Below are 6,809 nucleotides of genomic sequence, written 5' to 3'. Positions count from 1 at the left end.
CAACCATTTAAAGTTTCTGAATCTTATTCTAAAAAGTACAGGAAATAAACATTAATTTTTAAAAAAAACTACTAAATCTCAATAAGCACAGTGAAAGTCTATGGCATTTGAACTACAACTCACTCCCTTATTTTCCTCCCTCCTCCCCAGCTCAGCATAATGGAGACTTCCCTTGGGGTAGGTATAACCAATAAGATAGAATTTCTCTTTCTCTAACTCCAGAGATGGGGAGTCATCAGCATTTTTCACCCCCCAACCCAATTTCTATATAACAGAAACTAAATGTCAGGTAAATATTCAAGATATCAGAACCTCCCTCTTTTGCCAGGTCTACAGTCACAGTATAGAGGATTTATTTCAGGGATGACAAGCAAAGAACACTGGGAACCCTATTGCCTTCATCACACTCACTCATAGAGAGAATGGGCCACACAGGAAGAGAAAATCCAAGACCAGAGACGAGTGCTCTTGTCCAGTGCTCTGCTCATAAAGCAGGTGTCACTCTGAAATAGGTAAGCCAGTCTCAGCTCCTAAGAAAAGGCTCAGAGATCTGTCAAGGGAAAGAGAGAGGCCACAAGAATAGAGATCTCTGGAGCTGTCTCCATGGAAACTGAATTTATTTGGAACAGAATGTGCAGAAACTCAAGAGTAATGGAGTTGCAAAAATCAGTGGATATTTGGGTGGTGAACTATTAAGATGAGGCTAGTAGTTCAGTCAGAGAAGGCAGTGGCACCCCACTCCAGTACTCTTGCCTGGAGAATCCCATGGACGTAGGAACCTGGTGGGCTACAGTCCATGGGGTCACTACAAGACTGGGCAACTTCACTTTCACTTTTCACTTTCATGCATTAGAGGAGGAAATGGCAACCCACTCCAGAATTCTTGCCTGGAGAATCCCAGGGACGGGGGAGCCTGGTGGGCTGCCATCTATGGGGTCGCACAGAGTTGGACACGACTGAAGTGACTTAGCAGCAGCAGAAGCAGCAGTAGTTCAGTAACAATGATAAACAAAGTCATAGGCTTCCTGGTTTACCAGAGAAAACCAGGAAAAGAGACAGGCTGGAAAAGCCTTTCCTAGGTGCTAACAAACTACAAAGCCTGTCCTCAAAAGTAACTACTGCAGAAAAGGAAAAGATTAGAATTGGACTATGGACTATGGACTACTCCAGTAGTCTTGCATGGAAAATCCCATGGAGGATGGAGGAGCCTGGTAGGCTGCAGTCCATGGGGTTGCGAAAGGTCGGACATGACTGAACGACTTCACTTTCACTTTTCACTTTCATGCATTGGAGAAGGAAATAGTAACCCCCTCCAGTGTTCTTGCCTGGAGAATCCCAGGAATGGGGGGAGCCTGATGGGCTGCCGTCCATGGGGTCACACAGAGTTGGACACTACTGAAGCGACTTGGCAGCATGGATGAATTTAAGTCCCAAGAAATTGAAAGGAACAGAGCAATCAACAGGAAAATACTGGAGGCTAACAGCTGGGCTTAATATCCAGTGAGATAGACATCTCAAGAGAGAGATTAGAGAAAGAGTAAAAAGAGCCCTGCTGAAACCATTGTCATCCCACAGTGATGGGGATGCCTCAGGCTACATCCTCTGAGGAATAAAGGTAGAGAATTCACATTGCATGAGAAATATATTTTACTAAACTGAACTGCTGCTGCTGCTAAGTTGCTTCAGTCGTGTCCAACTCTGTGCGACCCCAGAGACGGCAGCCCACCAGGCTCCTCCATCCATGGGATTTGCCAGGCAAGAGTACTGGAATGGGGTGCCATTTCCTTCTCTAATGCATGAAAGTGAAAAGTGAAAGTGAAGTCGCTCAGTCGTGTCCGACCCTCAGCGACCCCATGGACTGCAGCCTTCCAGTCTCCTCCATCCATGGGATTTGCCAGGCAAGAGTACTGGAGTGGGGTGCCATTGCCGTCTCTGAAACTAATCTAGTCCAGCCTAATTGATAAAGAAAGAAACAGGCAAAGAACAACAATAAGAATCCCAGGAAGGGGCAGTGGGTCATTAATCCCAAGTTGAAATAGTATGTTATCTAAAATAGTAGTTTATTAACAATAGCAAGACAGGCAAAGAAACAAGAAAATGTGACTCATTCACAGAAAAATAAGCAGGCAACAGAACTGGCCTGTTACACTGGTGTTTGACTTAAAAGAAAAAAAAAAAAAACTTTATAACGTTCATGATAAATATCTTCATAGAATGGTTATTAATCTTTTTTAATCAAATTCTCCTATCAGTATGTCTCACCTTTCTCTTATGAGAATCTCCAGGATTGCATTGACATTACTCAGATAATCCAGAATAATTTATCCATGTCAGAACTTTTAATTCAATCATGTCTGCAAAGCCTCTTTTGCCATGTTAAGGTAACTATTCACAAATTCTGTAGATTAGGACTTCAGCATATTTAGGAGAAGGGTATCATTCTGTCTACCAAAGTGACAGAAAAATATTCAAAGAAGTAATAGCTGAAAATATCCAAAATTTGATTAAAAATATTGATCTCTAGCCCAAGAAACTTAAAATCCAAATAGGATAAATACAAAGTGATCTGCCTCCAGACACACAATTGTAAAAATGTTGAAAAACAAAAAGAAATCTTGAAAAGAACCAGGGAAAATTCATCATTCTGGATTTAAAAAAATATTTCAATCATATACTGTCTTCAGGAAACACACTTCAGAGTTAAAGAAATGAATAGGTTCAGAATAAAAAGATGAAAAAAGATATATCATGAAGTAGCAGCCATTTGGAAGCTGAAGTGGCAATACTAATTTAAAACATAAACTTTAAAGAAGCCAGTGTTGCTAGAGATGAAGAGAGATAGTTTATAATGATAAAACATCAGTTGATCAGAGATCTATGATGGTTATAAACACATACCACCTAACAACACAGTTCCAAAGTATATAAAGCAAAGCTGAAATAAAAAATAAAGAAATCAGAAATTCAACAGTAATAGAGATTTCAGTATTACACTTTCAATGATGAGTAGACAAATAGGAAAATGATAACAAAGAAAGAAAATTGAATGACACTATAAAACAATTATTCTAACAGATATATAGAGCACCTCACCCAACAATGGCATTTATACATTCTTTCAAGTGTACTTTTGTTGGCCAACTGTTTTCTTGGATTGGCATTTGCAAATTCAACAAACCACCTATGAAAAATATTTGGAAAAAGATTTCAGGAAATTCCCAAAAGCAAAAGTTGAATTTGCTGTGTGACAGCAACTATTTACACATGATTTATATTGTATTTACAAATACTTAATAAGCAATGACATTGTATTAGGTATTATAAGTAATCTAGAGATAATTTAAAGTATACTAAAGGATGTGGATAGGTTGTATGCAGATGCTACACCATTTTTGAGCATTTTTAGAATTTGGTATCTGAGGGGCATCCTGGAATCCCCCAGGGATACCAAGAGAAATCTGTGCATGAATCATTCTCCAGAATAGATCATAGACAAGGCCATGAAACTTTATTGAAAAGACAAGGCTTTTCAAAATTATTAAAATCATACTAAGTAAGTCCTTCATACATAATGAAAATAGAATTAGAAATCAATACAGAAATATTGGAAATGAACAAATATGTGGAAATTAACAACTCACACATAAATAATGAGTCAAAGAAGAAATTGCTAAGGAAATTAGGAACTACTTTGGGATGAATGAAAACAAAAGACAGTACTTAAAAGGAAAATTTATAGCTTTAAGTGCTATGTTAAATGTGTGGAATCATCTTAAATAATAAGTTTTCACCTTAATTCACTGGGAGAAAAAGAAAAAGTCACTCTGAAGCAGCAGAATATAGAAATTAATCAAGATTTAAGTAGAAATCAATGAAATGAAGAATAGAAAAATAGTTACAATTGACATAACAAAACAGATTAGAATGGTTTTAAATAGAAGAAAAAATAGAATGGCAAATTCAAACTATTCACAGAAATCTGCTGAAAATTTGAGGGAGGTAGATTGTATAATTCTAGTATATATTTTCTCTCCCTCAAAATTTAAAATATTTATTATAGTTCTCATTTTAAGGATGAGAAGACTGAGATGGGAAAACTAATGTACTCAATTTCTTGAAAGAATATGTCTATATGATCTAATATTCATTTAACATGATATTAAATATATATTTCTAGTCAGAAATCTATGCAGATTGCAATTTCATTTATGTACTTCTCTATTTTAATCCTTTCCTCTGACTTTCTGTGACTTTCCTTTAATGGAAAACTCTAAAAACTGAGGTCTGTAAAGTTATAAAACAGTGTGGGGCAGAGTATTTGATTACAACCAAATGTTTTGTACTGGGAGATAATCCATTATTGATTAATTATTTATTCATTTTTACACATTCACTTATAATACAGTTTATGTAGAAAATTCCTTTGCATTATCTTATTTCACTTTAAAACAAAGTATAGCAGAAAGTTTACATTGCTCCTTCGCTATATGTAACACCAAAAGGATCACTCTAGATTTTTAAAATATTTGTGTACTGGATTGCTTATTATTGCAATAACCATAACAAATTCAAGACATTGTGATTAGCCTCAAAAACAAGGACAAGGCCAATGCCCTGGGGGATTGATTCCAGGCTTCCCCTCAGATACCAAAATCTGCAAATGCCCATTCTAAACAAGTGTTCAAGTGCTGAGTCACAATGCAAGTGGGAAAGAGCAGTTCACCCAAGGTGAGGATGAGGAAATTAGACCATCTTTAACAAGAACTTGATATGTTGGGAAAATGGCCAGAGACACTGATAATGATGAAGACTTATTGTGATATTTTAGGTAAATTCATGATTAATAGAAAATGTTTTATAAAGTATTTGAAATCTTTCTGATTTGCAGTGGAACACTTTTCTATCTTAATATTTGTGAGTTCACTCTGCAAATATTAATTGTGCTCCTGAGTCAATGTATTCTTTCATTTGATAAATATTTATTGATCTCCTACTATGTACTTAGTGTTGTTAGAGAAAACAATTGAAAAACAGAGACATGTCTCTGAGGCTATGGAGTTTAAACTTTACTGGGGAAAGAGAGGCATTGAAGAAGTTTCAGGTTGCAGAATAAGAATGATAAAGTTTAATGAAGCAAATGGAAGTTTAGTGCATTAACTGAATGAAGTTCTACGTTTTATTTTTTGTTTGCTAGTAGGTATATTAGGGCTTCCCTGGTAGCTCAGACAGTAGAGAATCTGCCTGCAATGCAGGAGGCCCAGGTATGACCCCTGCATGGGGATGTCCCCTGGAGAAGGAAATGGCACTCCAGTATTCTTGCCTGGAGAATTCCATGAAAAGAGGAGCCTGGTGGGCTACACTACATGGGGATTGCAAAATCGGACACAACTAAGTGACTAACACACACAGTTAGCTGTATTATTCCAGGGAACCTAGAAGAAGTAGGTGAAAGTGAAGAACATTCACAAAGCAATGTTCACTGATAAACTGATAGAGTGATGCAGTGACAGAGAACTGGCCTTTCATTTGCTTTCTGTAAAACTCACTCAGAGCTGACTCAAGAGCAAGTATGAGACTGAGAGGGATTTGAACTTATATATATATATTTTTTAAATCACTTGTCACAAGTCCATTTTGAAACATCACATTGCTTGTCTGCAAGTAATTGGCTATTTGTAAACAGCATTAAGAGCAGTTGACACTAATCATGCATTGTCTGTGAAGTGCCTTTACATTTACTGGAAGCCTAGTTCATTCTGTATGATTTTATTTTAAGTACATCTATGGAGTCAGACAAGAAGGTCAAGATCAGTGTAGAGAACTGATCTAAATCAACTAAAGTAACTATATTGAACCTTAAGGAGCTAAATAGATTCATATAAATACACACTCAATAGTTGACTTAATAGCTTATCACTTCATATATTACATTAAGGATTTAATTCTGGAGTCATACTGTATGTGTATGGCATTGCAAACCAATTCTATTATTCACTAGCTATGATCTAGGGCATGCTATTTAACCTCTGTGTAACTCACTTTCTTATTCTTCCAATAGATTAGTAATATCATCTACTTATCAGGTTATTGTGAGGATCAAATATGATAGATATATATGTATCTCTCTCTTTATATATATATAGATATGTATCTATCTATCTATATATATAGATTTATATCTAAAGTGTATAACAGATAGTTGCTGTTGTTGTTTTCCTTTTTGTTGTTTTTCTTCTACAGTTATTTAAAATAGGCAATTTTAATGACATAGCCACCACTACTCCTTGTAAATATGCATTTTTACTCCCAGGACATATTTATTTCTTCTGTCTAATCCTACTATAGAATTGCTTAGGCCTGTGAAACCCATCTCCTGGGAGAATACCATCTCCTTTTTTTTTCCAAGTGGAGAATTGTCCTGGACAGATTTCTAAACTTAATCTATTACTGATGATCCTGAGCACTGTGACACTACTGGCCTGGTGAAGATATGTTGGTATTTGCTATTTACCCTCCAAACATTGATTGTCACCCCTCAGATATTAAAGGTTCTAGATTGTGAGAGGCATTTATTTATGCTCTATGTATATATACATTAAACTATATATATATATGTGTATAAATATATATTTATACACATATATATGTATATATGTATGTATATACACACACATATACTAACATGATTTAATTCTGCTATTTAATTTTTTTCTGGCATTCCTTTATACTTTCAAGAAGGTTGAGCTGATTTTTTTAGACAACTGTACCTTTTTTTCTAGTTGAATACTTTCCTTCTCCACCATAGATAT

The sequence above is a fragment of the Bos grunniens genome, chromosome 6, assembly GCF_055505025.1.
Source record: "Bos grunniens cultivar Pamir isolate PY7600 chromosome 6, Bosgru_T2T1.0, whole genome shotgun sequence".
Taxonomy (NCBI): Eukaryota; Metazoa; Chordata; class Mammalia; order Artiodactyla; family Bovidae; genus Bos; species Bos grunniens.
This window is presented reverse-complemented; position numbering follows the sequence as displayed.